At 35.5% G+C, this 12,084-nt stretch overlaps 1 protein-coding gene across 11 annotated transcripts in view; it reads left to right on the plus strand.

Moving 5' to 3' along the window:
* The window catches only part of CDH18 (cadherin 18), a 523,214-nt gene that overhangs the window by 316,266 nt on the left and 194,864 nt on the right, over positions 1-12,084 (plus strand). For 7 of the 11 annotated variants that reach the window (XM_033079688.1, XM_033079757.1, XM_033079763.2 and 4 more), the window contains one exon: positions 10,121-10,200. The exons of 1 other annotated variant lie outside the window; for it this stretch is intronic. The gene's annotated coding sequence lies outside the window, so the exon portion shown is untranslated. The remainder of the gene's footprint in view (positions 1-10,120; positions 10,201-12,084) is intronic. 3 more of the 11 variants (XM_033079699.1, XM_033079733.2, XM_033079739.1) reach the window with 1 other exon arrangement.

Genomic DNA, 12,084 nt, shown 5'->3' on the forward strand with positions numbered 1-12,084 from the left:
AGATAGAAACTGAAATGCAGCACTGTCATTTTGTTTCTGGTACAAATAATAAAAGGTGCATGAAAAGCTTTTGTTAGAGTTCCTGAGTTTTGCCTTCTGATTTTCAGAAAAGGGCTGGATGCAGAAGTATCAAGATAGCCACTAAGATGCTTCTGACTTTATCTGAATTGAACTCTACTGTCAAAAAAATTCAGTATTTGTTAATTATTTATGATGGGTCCACGAATAAATGGAATGAAAACCAATCATACACTGCTGGGGTTTTGACCGTATTTTAATTTTTCACAGTTGCTAAAAGATCATTACAGCTTTTTGTATGACAAATGTTTTTGTTACGTCAGAACATCAGTAGGTGAAAAAAATTTCCTTCATTCTTATTAAAATAATTTATTACTTTATTGGAAGTAGAGCCAGGACTTTAATATCACTTTGTCATTTCACTGCACAATTTAAACAAAAATAAATAACAAAAAATATTCCTGGTTAACCTGAAAGTGAATTTGGAGTAAGCAGTATTAGTCACTACTATTTCCAGCAGCAGTAGAAGCATATTCTGCTTCTAGTAAAAATATCTGAATATCTGAGGATATAAATAAATGAACTCCCAGTGGTAATTAAGGCTGACATGGGTTTTAATGGATGCATTGAGGTTTTTTGCTTGGTTTGTTTTGTTGCATTTTTTTTAATCCATTGAACTGAGTAATGTACTCTTATCTGGACAAAATATTCCATTGTTGTTAATTTGCCAGGAATTATGGGCTCTAAGGAAATACATAAATTAAAAAAAAAAACCCAGAGGTTTATTTCTCTATGAAGAACAAAATGTAACTGTTTCTATTTAACGATAGTGTTTGTACTGTACTTAGTCTCCAGCCTTTCACAGTTTCATAAATGAAATGTAATTTCTTTCAATGTGCCTGAAGTACATGGGCATGCGTATGACTTACATCACATCAGTAAAGGAGTATAAACATTATTTATGCCAATTAAAAGAAAGAAGTATTTATAGAAATTTCTTGATCATTCTTGATACTGAAGTAGTGTAGACGTAAATTTTTATATGTTGTTAACTGCAACTTCAACAGCATCTTGATAAACCTTAGAGGCTTGACTGTCAAATTATAGCCAGAGACACATTAATAGCTGTGGTGGTGTTGTTTTCTACCTAGAAATGGACTGAGGGAGGTGACCCTTCTGTGAGATTTATTGTAAGACTTTGTGCAGGACAGAGGATCTGATTGTAGCTATAATTTTACTTCCCATTAGCTGTCAGTTTAAAATCTGCTGGGAAGATGTCCTATTCACAGATTACTTTATAGTACAGCCTAAAATTACATATTTGAGCATATTCAGTTGACAGTTACATGAAAGTAATGATACAGTTGAGAGGAAATAAATACTTTCAAGCAAATGAAACTTAGTTCTATGAGTGAATGGAAATTTTCTTAGAACACACCCTCCATGGGATGAATATAATTTAAATACAGATGAAACAAGAAATAGTCTTATAATTATACATATTGAAGGACTATTCTAACATTAAGCAGCATGTGTTAATTATTTTTACAGCTTTTTTCTTATGCATTTTGCAATTTTCAGTTTCCCCTATTTTGCTTAAAGCATTGCAGGCTAATGACTTTCAGACATGATAGTCAGGGTGTGGTGTACCTGAGAATCCTCTAATAACTTCTTACAAAATGGTGGTTTCAGAAATACTAATCTTGATTGATTGACTCAACTACTTTGCGGTAATCATTGAGGGTGGGATGGAGAGGAGGAGTTAGTCTATGGTTGGGAAGATTTTGAAATTGACTGATGATTTTCTCATTGAGCTCGAGTCAGCTTCATGCTGTGTGAAACAGCTGCCTCTCTGACTTTTGCAAAAAGAATGTCAAATCCTTTTCCTGAGTAATTTCAGTCACATATGCAAAAATCTGACTGTACGATTCCAGAGCATTTATCTTTGAGTTGTACTGAGAGATGGTATGTCCAGCTTTGAGGGAGATGTAAGCTGAGGGAAAGGAATGATTTTCTGGATCAGAAAGAATTACATTTCGGGTAGAAAAAGGGAATGCCTTTAGAATCTGCCCTATGAGGGAAATAAAGGTTGAAGATTTTTTACTTTGTTGAGCTACAAGGCTCTGGGACTTGACATTGAATATCTGATGATTTTCAGTGATGGAGGATCACTTCATAGAGAGATCCACTCAGACAGAAAGAGAAGCTGGAGCAAGCTTTGTGTGTTTTATTTTTTTCAGACTTGGGTTTAAACTGTTGATGGAATTAAAATACTCGAGAGTATTTTATTTGTAGTGTTTTTATTATTTTCTTTATTTATTTTCTTTATTTTTTTATGTGCAATTTAATGTTTAGGGATACCAATGTAGATATCTCTGTTCTAAGCACCATAGAAGTTGTATTGGAAAAAGTAACTATTTTCTTTTGCATTTTTTTTTTCCCAACACATATTGTTACTGGCTATTCAAGTCTTTGGTCAATGTTTTGTCCCTTCTTTTTGATCATAAATTATGGATATTATGTCTTAAGATCCTTATTTGGGAAACTGCTTGAGAAAAAGCATGTGCTTTTTCTGAAGGCTGTCGCTACGTTAGAATATACACTGTGAGGGAGGATGGCTTAACTTCCAAGGTGTGGATTCAAACTGATTTGTCATTTGCGTCCCAACTGAAACTCTGTGTTCAGCTGAAAACTCATTACCAGGTTCCTCCATCTGACTTGCACGCTCTTTCAATCGGAACAGGATGTGGCATGTCCATAGCAAAGAAAGGGGAAGCGATACAGTTAATATATAAGGAATCTGTTGTTTGAAATGACAGTTTCCTAACACAAAAATGAGAGCATTTGAATTTTCACATCCACAAGTTTAGAATGGTGATGGCCAGTGAAGAACACCATGTCAAGTCACTGAACCATCTGCCTTGCAGATCTTTATTTTTCGTGTGATTTTAGGACTGCATGGAAAACACTGAAAAATTTATGAAAATTAGTTTGATGGAAAAATGTGCTACAGTATAAAATAACAAGGAAAAAAAAAGAAAGAGGGACTAAGAGAACTTAACCTTTTTAATGACTAATTGTGTTTAGTTAACTATCCCAGTTAACTACCATTGTGACTTAACTGTCCTTACAGATGGTCTTTTCTAGCAACAGGAAAGCATTTTTTAGCTTTACCTTATATCATGTTATTTAGTTATTATCTAAGTAATCTTTATTAAAATAATCGTGATTTTTTTTTAGAGCTTATCCCCTAATTTTTCAAGCCTGAATTGATATGAATAGTCTTTTTTACCTCATTGCAGCCTTTGTGAAAGTAGAATGTAACTTTGAGACTGTAAGTATATGGTTTGTGGATTTACACAAAGATCTTAGAAAACTTTACACCGCTGAAGAAAAAAAAAATTAAAATATTTTTTCCTGCTATACAGACAAAAATGATAATATTTAATTTTTGTGTATCAGATCAATGTTTTTGTAGAAATGCTTCTCTCAACAGAACAATTGTGCATTTGAGATTGAAATATGTTTAGAAAGCCAGCTTTTACTATGTCCATTAATAAGTATTTGCTTACCTTTTTCTGAATTCTTTGAAGTAAATCTTGTTTTAAGGAAAGTAGAGATTAAGGTAAAAGAAATATTTGCACCTGATTTAAACCATTACTGCCATTTATGATTCTGTTATTTGCTCTAAAACATCTAGATGTCAAACCTCAATGCAAGATCCATTGCAGTTATGCTTCTATAAAGCTAGAGGCTTAGGTGTGTACCTGAAAATCTTACTGTGTCCCAAAGATCCTTTAAGGTCAAAAGCAGTCACCAGGAGATGCTCCTGCTTCCACTGGCCCTGTAGAATCAACATTCTATATCCATCCACTGCAGCCTAGAGAAGTAGGAATAAATCTTTGTCAGGGGTTCTTGTTGGGTTGTTCCAGGATCCAGTTAGTAAATTTTAGACACACCTAGGTAAGGACTGGTTTGTTATCCAGTTGCTGCTAATCAAACATAACTAAAACAAAGTGAAGGTAAAATTCAAGTGCTAGCATCTGTCTATAGCATTCAAAACAGTCTAGACCACACAGTTTAAAACATTTTTTAGGCTAAAGTGTGAGGCATTGCAGTTATCCTTGCTGCACAAGCTTTGCATCACATTATTTGTTCCTCACTCCTTGAGCTGAATTATTTCTATGCTGTCAAAATGGCAGTCAGGTTTACACTGTTTCTGCTTGTCTTAAACCTCAAATTACATTTACTCAAAAGTTCTTTTAAGGTAATTTACAAAGCACACTTGGTGGTCTCTTGCATTTCATCACATGTGAGCTAACGCTGTATAACAAGGTGTATTTTAAAACTGTGTGCTACAAAGATCTCTGTAGAATAATTGAATGATAGCATTTTATTGGGATGAGATGTATTCCATGCTCATGACATCAGTCCTCCCTAGAAATAATGTTAAAGTAAACTAACAGGAGCACAGGAAACAGCAGTATGTGTTCATGATATACAAAAAATTGCTAAAATGTTGATAAATCACCATTTTGTGCTTATTTATTGGCATTGCTGCCGAGAATGCCTGTCTGAACTATGTTAGGATGTTTACATGTTACACAGAGAAAGCAAAACATTTTGATTGTATTGCTGTCTATTGTTAATATCAGAACTGTTCACCTATGCCTTTCTTGGTGCAACATTTTCTTGAAGATCTAAAATATATGATATAGGGAAATCATTCAATTCAGCCATATAGTCTATTTTTCACTAAGTGTTTGCACCATCAGAGCTATATAGAAGATATTGTCCGTGGACAAGTCCCCATGATTCCCTGAATTCCCATAATTCACATTTAGTTTACAATTTCTGTATCAAGAGAATGCATATGCTTGGTCCGTGGACTGAGCAGCACTGGCTCTTGAAGGTAAAACTAAGTCATATCATTACATGAATCATTATATTCATTAGCATTCATTGCCAGAGGTATTTTGGTCACTTGAAAACTTTCAATATGTGACAAAAAATTTATAGAACAGCAGAAACCAAACCTGTGTTTGAATTCAAGCATGATGACAGTTGACTGTACAAGAGACCATCTAGCATACTTCTAGCATACTTCACACTTCTTATGCACCTGCCTCTGGGAATTGGGCATTAAATATTTTTTTCTGTGAATGATCTGTCATTTGTGTGAACATATTCCTCCCCAGCTGCAGAACTTTGTGTTTCTTCTTAAAGAAATTCCTGACATTATTCTCTATCTATTTCTCCTGCCTGTTGACATCCTACTGAGTGGCAGCACAACCATCTGGTTCATCTCTCACTATCCCCACCCACTCCTGCTTTTAGATCATCTGCAATCCCCAGAAGAGTGGACTGTGTCCCATGTTTCAGGTCATTTATGAAGATGTAAATAGCACTGGCACCATGATTGGCACCCGGGGTACAGCACTGGCTTCCAGCTGGGCTTTGTACTGCTTACCACAACCCTCTCTGCCTGACCCATCAACCAGTTTTCAATCCAACTCACTGCACCTAAATAACCCATACTTCATCAGCTTGACTGTGAATATGTTACAGGAGTGTCAAAAGCCTATCGGATGAGGATGAGGTAATCAACACCCACTGCTCCTCCCTTAGCCACCAAACTAGTCTCCTCATTATTGAGGGGAATCAGGTTGGTTAACCACAACTTCCACTTCATAAATCCATGCTGATTGCTCCTGATAATTTTCTTGTCTTTCATGTTTCTGGAAATAGTTTCCAGTACTAGATGTTCCATCACCATCCCAGTGGTGGAGGTGAAGTTGATCAACCTGTAGATTCCTGGATCTTTCCTCTTGTCCCTCTTGAATACAGGAGTGGTATCTGCTTTCTTCCAGTCCTCAAGAACTTCTTCTGATAGACATACAATGGTATCAGTCAGTTCCCACAGTACTTGTGGGTGCTTTCTGTCAGGCATCATGGGTTTATGCATGTTCAGATTACTTAAAATTTACCTAATATGATTCTCCTCCACCAACAATGTCTTCCTTACTCCAGACTTTTTCACTGGATAAAGAGGCCTGTGATTGCTGAAAACTAGTTTTCCAAAAGAGACTGAGGTGCAGAAGTCATTGAGTACCTCAAGACAAAACAGTCAGAAATATGTTTGGTTTGAGTCATTTAAACTTTTTGTAAACCATTTCCTTAATTTCTATTAGACTGTTGTAAATCCCAGGTATCCCAGGCCATGTATATGCATTGAGTTAGAAGTCTGCCTACACCGTGTGCTCATGTTTCAGTGTCAAGGCACAAGGCACCATTCTGCCACTGTGTTAAAGATTCCTGTGCTTCTGTACATGGAATGCAAAACCAACCTGAAGGTTTGGGAGGTTACAGTGCACTATACATCAATGTGCTTCTTTTTTTTTCCCTTGCTCTGAGAATTTAGAAATACTGATGTCAGATGGTAGCTAATTTTATTTGTTCTGTTTTCACAGTGACTAAACTAAAATGAAAAGAGAGTTAAGTGAGTTACTTAGCTTTAATGGTTTTTAATGGTTTTACATTGTGTAAGTGTTCAGTTAATTGTTGATTATGTGTAAACCTTAGATAATTGCTTTCTAAAACCTGCTGCATATTTGCCTGGTAAATAGATTCCCTGAGATTATTTATATTTATTCTTTTATACTTCAAATATCCTTTCTTTTCTCCCAGCCTTTGTAGGGAGAAAAATTGTCACACTAAAAGCCTGATTTTGTTCTACACTTGCACATGCAATCCATTTGCTCAGTGGGATTCCAGCTAAGTATAGAAACAAGAACATCACACTGAGGGATGTATGCACCTAACAGAGACCTAAAAGCTTCCAACCTTAAGCTTTACTAAAGGCAAATGATCTTAGTGATCTTACTCTACTGTATCTCAGGCAAGAATTAGAGAAAAATAGAAATCTCGTCTTTCTCACTTCAAGCTTAATTGATATGTTTTATTATTTTAAATTGTTATCTGTATCTTGTATTTTCTTCAAGACACAGAACGTAGTGTTGAACTTCTTTTCTTAATCTACTAGGAACTTTTTTTGTTGACACAGTTGAAATATGAGTTAAAACATAACTCCTTTCTCTGCTCAGGGGTGTGTAGCAGACCACAAAATTTAGTGCTGTGTGTTCTGCTCTCTACAGTGAGCTTCAACCTGTTTCTCTGGTAAGCCAACTGCAATTACTGGAGCTACTCAAGGGATGAAGCCTTTCACAGTTCAAGCCAAGGCTTTGATTGCACCCTATTCTGTCTAGCACTTGGTCAAAAGATGGACTAAATTTTTTCAGACACTTGTTTTTTTTCTTTAATCGTAAGTGAAGGGAATAAACACATAAAGTGTTTGTTTCTCCCTGGTAATAATAACTTCTGCATTGTGGAACAGGTGACTTAAGAAATAATTTGAATAACCCTTTAGGAAACAGCATTTCAGAAGTTTAATTTGGTTCCCAGAAGTTGTTTCCTAAAAGTTTCCTCTGTCAGTCACTGGCAGGACTGATTAATATATAAACAGCCTTTCCTTAACAAGCACAAAAAGTACATCTGTTAAACTGTTTTCCTTTCTCCTGTTCCCGCATTTTATAAATATTTTAGACTTCCATAGGATCATTTAGGATCATTCTGTTAGCAGAGATTATAATTAGGTGTATTTTAACTGGATTTGTGATGCTACACTGTCAATTTCAACAGAACAATTGAGAAATATTAATAATGATCCAAAGCAGATGGCAGATGTGTGGGTGGCTATGGTTCAGCCACTGGAGATCAAGTTTTAAGAGCTTAGTTCTATTTGGTAGATTGCTTAGCCCACTCTGTTTTCATCATTTGGTGATATAAAACAAGAAATAAAACATGAATAGAGCTTTTTTTCAGATAGTTCTTTTATAGTTTATAATTTAAACAATTTGTCTTGACCTTCTAAATCTGTTGAGCTGCTCTAATGTCCTGCTGCTTTACATACTACTGATCTCTTCGATAACTTTTCTCATGACTTTTTTTTTTTCTTTTTTTCCTCTCATTTCCAGAGCCAGTCCCTTAGCTAAGTGTTTTCTTTAGGGTAAACAGTTGCTTCCACAGAGATCATGGAATCTTAAAATCCTATAATGTTTTGGGTTAGAAAGGATATTTAAAGGTCATCTAGTCCAACTTCCATGCAAACATCTTCAACTAAATCGGGTTGCTCAGACTCCCATCCAACCTAACCTTGGTTGTTTCCAGGGGTGGGACATCCACAACCTCTCTGACCAACCTATTCCAGCGTTTCACCATGTCATTGTCAAAAGCTTCTTCCATGCATCCAGCCTAAATCTACCTTCTTTCAGTTTAAAGTCATGATCCCTTGTCATCTATCAACAGGCCCTAGTAAAAGGTCTGTCACCACCTGTGGTGTGCAGTAGAAGACAGGAGTCTTGCAGTGTATCTCACTTGTTCTTTTCCCTGTGATCTAATGGCAAAACTGGTTGGTAGCCCCATGGCCTTACTTCACCTCTTCTGCTTTTCTGTCAGGGATTTGCAATTTTCTTCACCTTTTTCTCTCTCGGAGTTCTAAAAAAGAAGGTAGGAAAGTATTTTGCACTATCTATTCCTTGGCATTTCTTCCCAGGTCTGTTCTGTAATATTGTAGCAATAATATTTTATTTTCCTAGGAGTAGCCTTGGGAATCAGAGCATGGAACAACCCTAATAATGTTATGGTTTGTGCCCTTCCATTGTGTCCCAACTCCAACTCTACTTTCATTTTGCAGGACTTGCAAACACACAGAAATGCCAGGTAAAATTGCTGTACTGGCAGGTGATTGGGCAAGTAGATTGGGTAGATGTTCAGATCTCATTTTATCTGAGTGCTGCTTGCAAGTAGATTTTACCCCATGAAATTTGGCATGCCTAATTTTTCTGTTCATAACATGAAAATAATAGCCCTTTTCATTCAGGGAAGGTTTCTCTTCAAAAACACATTTTTAAATACATTTCTACCTATGCAGTAGAGGAGCTGTCTCCCTGCAATGTGTAAGGAGTGATTCTGTAGTGTGACAGGGGTCTTCATGCTGTCTCTCTGTATCACCACCAGCTGCTGTTAATAGAAAAACATTTTGTAGCTGGTTGTGGTCATTTAAAAGCTGTGTCTGGTCTTGACAAGAGGTGTGAGAATGATACTGACTTATAGAAAGCAAAATGTACATATTTCATGTTTTAGTCATCATGAATTTTGCATACCTTGTGAAACAGAATTGTGCTCAACACAGTGGCATGTCTAATATATATAAGTTTTGAAAGGCTATTTAAACTTTAATTTTTTAAGATGCTCTCTGGTGTCTTGTAAATGAGGCTTACTGTAAATTGTAGGTGCTTCATCACACTAGTGTTATAATTCCAGCACATTTTATTTGTGTTAGAATCACAGCTATTAATAACTGTTGAATAGCCAATGTTAGCACTGCATTGCTTACTGACACCTTTAGGGAATGCTAAGCAATCAGCAGCTTTCAGGCACTTCAGAAATTATCTGTTCCTTACAGTTGCCTTTTTTAAAATTGAATTTTCTCCAGTGAAAATTTGCAGGTTTTATATTTTAAAAAAATACATAAATGAAGCAAAAGTGTTTTCAAAGAAGCTTAATTCTGTGTCAAGGGGTAAATATTTGTATTTGCAAGTTAAAAAAAAAAAAAAAAAAACCTAATGAAATCTTGGTTAGTCCTTTAATACAGTTGACCAGTGGAGAATATATTAAAAATATAATTCATTGTTGAACTATTGATGGTTCACAGTTTGGTAAAAAGATAATTGAGCTGGTTTTATGTTTATTTTTATATTTTTAATATATTTTTTCTGGGTTTTTTTTTTTTTTGTTTGTTTTTTTGGTTTTTTTTTTGTTCTTGTTGTCTAAAGAGGTTAACTCTTAAAGATGTCCCACCACAGCACTCCTGAGATTTCTTGTTCAGAAATTCTTGTGAGCTGTTATGAGAAGAAGTTGAAGTGTTAATACCACTGTTACACTGCTCTTTACTTTTCCTGAAAGACATTTTTTAGTAAAATGCCCTCTCCTTCAGTTCCTTGAATTCTGATATGTGTGTGGGTTTTTTGCTTTTGTTTCCCAGCAGCTAAAGAGGCAGTAGGTTTGATTTGGCAAGTCAGTTGGAAAAGGAGGAGTGGAGAAGTGCCCTGTAACCATTGAACAGTAAGTGCTGGTTTTACCTGCTATTTTAACCATAGAAGTAAATAGGATGTGCAGATGGATTGGCAGCAAACTTTTGTAATACTGAGAGGCACACAAAAATGTGCACACGTGGAGGTATAACTACTCTGAATTACTTCAAAAAGAAGACCAAGAGATCTGCTTGGATGTAATTATGGATCAGGTCATGAGCAGTGTTGAGGTATACAATGTAAATTATTGAACGCCAAAACTGAAAAGTACCTTAAGTGACATTCTGTTAAATTGATTCGGATACTGAGTAGTTTTAAATATTCAATATACAAAGTCTCTAAAATTAGTAAATGCAGTTTGGATGTATGCACACAACTCTGCCCTTAGAAACTAGGAACTAATTGAATAAAGACATGCCTGTCAACGGTATTTGCATGCTATTAAAAACACGACTCTGTTTTATACTAAAAATGACTGTCAGCTTTGTTTGCAGCATGCTTGTCTGTTAATGCTAATGTTTTTTTTATTCACGTAAAATTAAAATTTCAATTTCAAAATGCAGGTGCTAACTGCTTTGAATTTCTCCAATTCAATCTCTGTAGCAAAAAGCACTATATAATATGAATATTACAGGATAGATTTGGATGTGAGAAGCTGAGCTAGAACACTAATATATGAAGCTTGGCCTTAGAAGTGTTTAGACATATTTTTGAGTGCATTTTGCACTTAAGCTGTTGTTCGAGGACAGTCACACAAGAAAAATATTTAAACTCTGCACCTAACATATAATATGTTAAAAATTTTATTACTTAAAAATATTGCTTAAAAGAATTTTTTTATTTTCTTGCTATTGAAAATATTACATCTGAGGCAGAAGTTCACAATACTAGGTTCTACTTTTGTTAGCTTAGGAAATATGAAAATGGCTTTTATATACTCTAGTGTATTTTGTTTGTACACAAATGCAGGGAGAAGAATGCCATAAGACCTCTCTGTCAGTAGAACAAACTGGTCTCTGCATCTTTTTGAATACACAGAATATTGATCCTTTTGGAGCAGCAAATACCACTGTATGAAAGTAAAAGACCTGTGTCATGTTTTACTGGAAAAGGACTAGCTGGAAGGAGCATGGAGGTTTTTTTGGTTTTTGTTTTGTTTTTTTTTTTTTTATGTGGATGTACCTAGGATGCAGATTAGACCCAGTTACATCAATTTTCTTGTTCCTTGCTATTAGATGTATGGCTCTCAGCTATGTTTTCTCTCTCATTTTTGTACCATGTCTGATGCTCATTTATTTCCTTGGGAAGTCAGATACAGCACAATAGCCAGAGAAAGATTGAATCGACCAAAAAGATGAAGGGTTTTCTGTCCATTAAGTGAGCTAGATTGAAATGAGATGCAAGGAAATGAGAGAAAAACCAGAGGAAATGGACCACAAATTTCAACAGCTTCGGGGTGTTGAAGGAAATAATCTGTCTTGAATTGCCACAAACTTCTGCCATCCAAAAAATTTAGTTTCAATACTCCTACCTCTATGGGAGTACACACCTTTCTCTGCTGTCTTCTTGGATTTTGGATGGAAGCTAACTTCAGCTCCTGAGTAATGAATCCTGGTTTGCTAGAGAGGAAGGGCAGAACTGAAAAACTGAGAAAATTGATAAATTACAGAAACTAGAAGGATTGTGGTATTTTAATGGAACAATAGGTGGTTTGTTTAGCTTTGTTTTTCAATAAATATTACATATTTTAGGAATAACTGTGATATTATAGGACATCTTTGGTGGCTGATAGAAATATGACTTGAGAAATTGTCTGAAAACAAGTTGCCATGGGGATGTAGCTGCAATACTGTATTAGTAATCAATGTCAACACTGGGTGGTAGACAGCAGCCACTGAATTGCAAGTATCATAGA

This window comes from Catharus ustulatus, chromosome 1 (assembly GCF_009819885.2).
Source record: "Catharus ustulatus isolate bCatUst1 chromosome 1, bCatUst1.pri.v2, whole genome shotgun sequence".
Classification (NCBI taxonomy): Eukaryota; Metazoa; Chordata; class Aves; order Passeriformes; family Turdidae; genus Catharus; species Catharus ustulatus.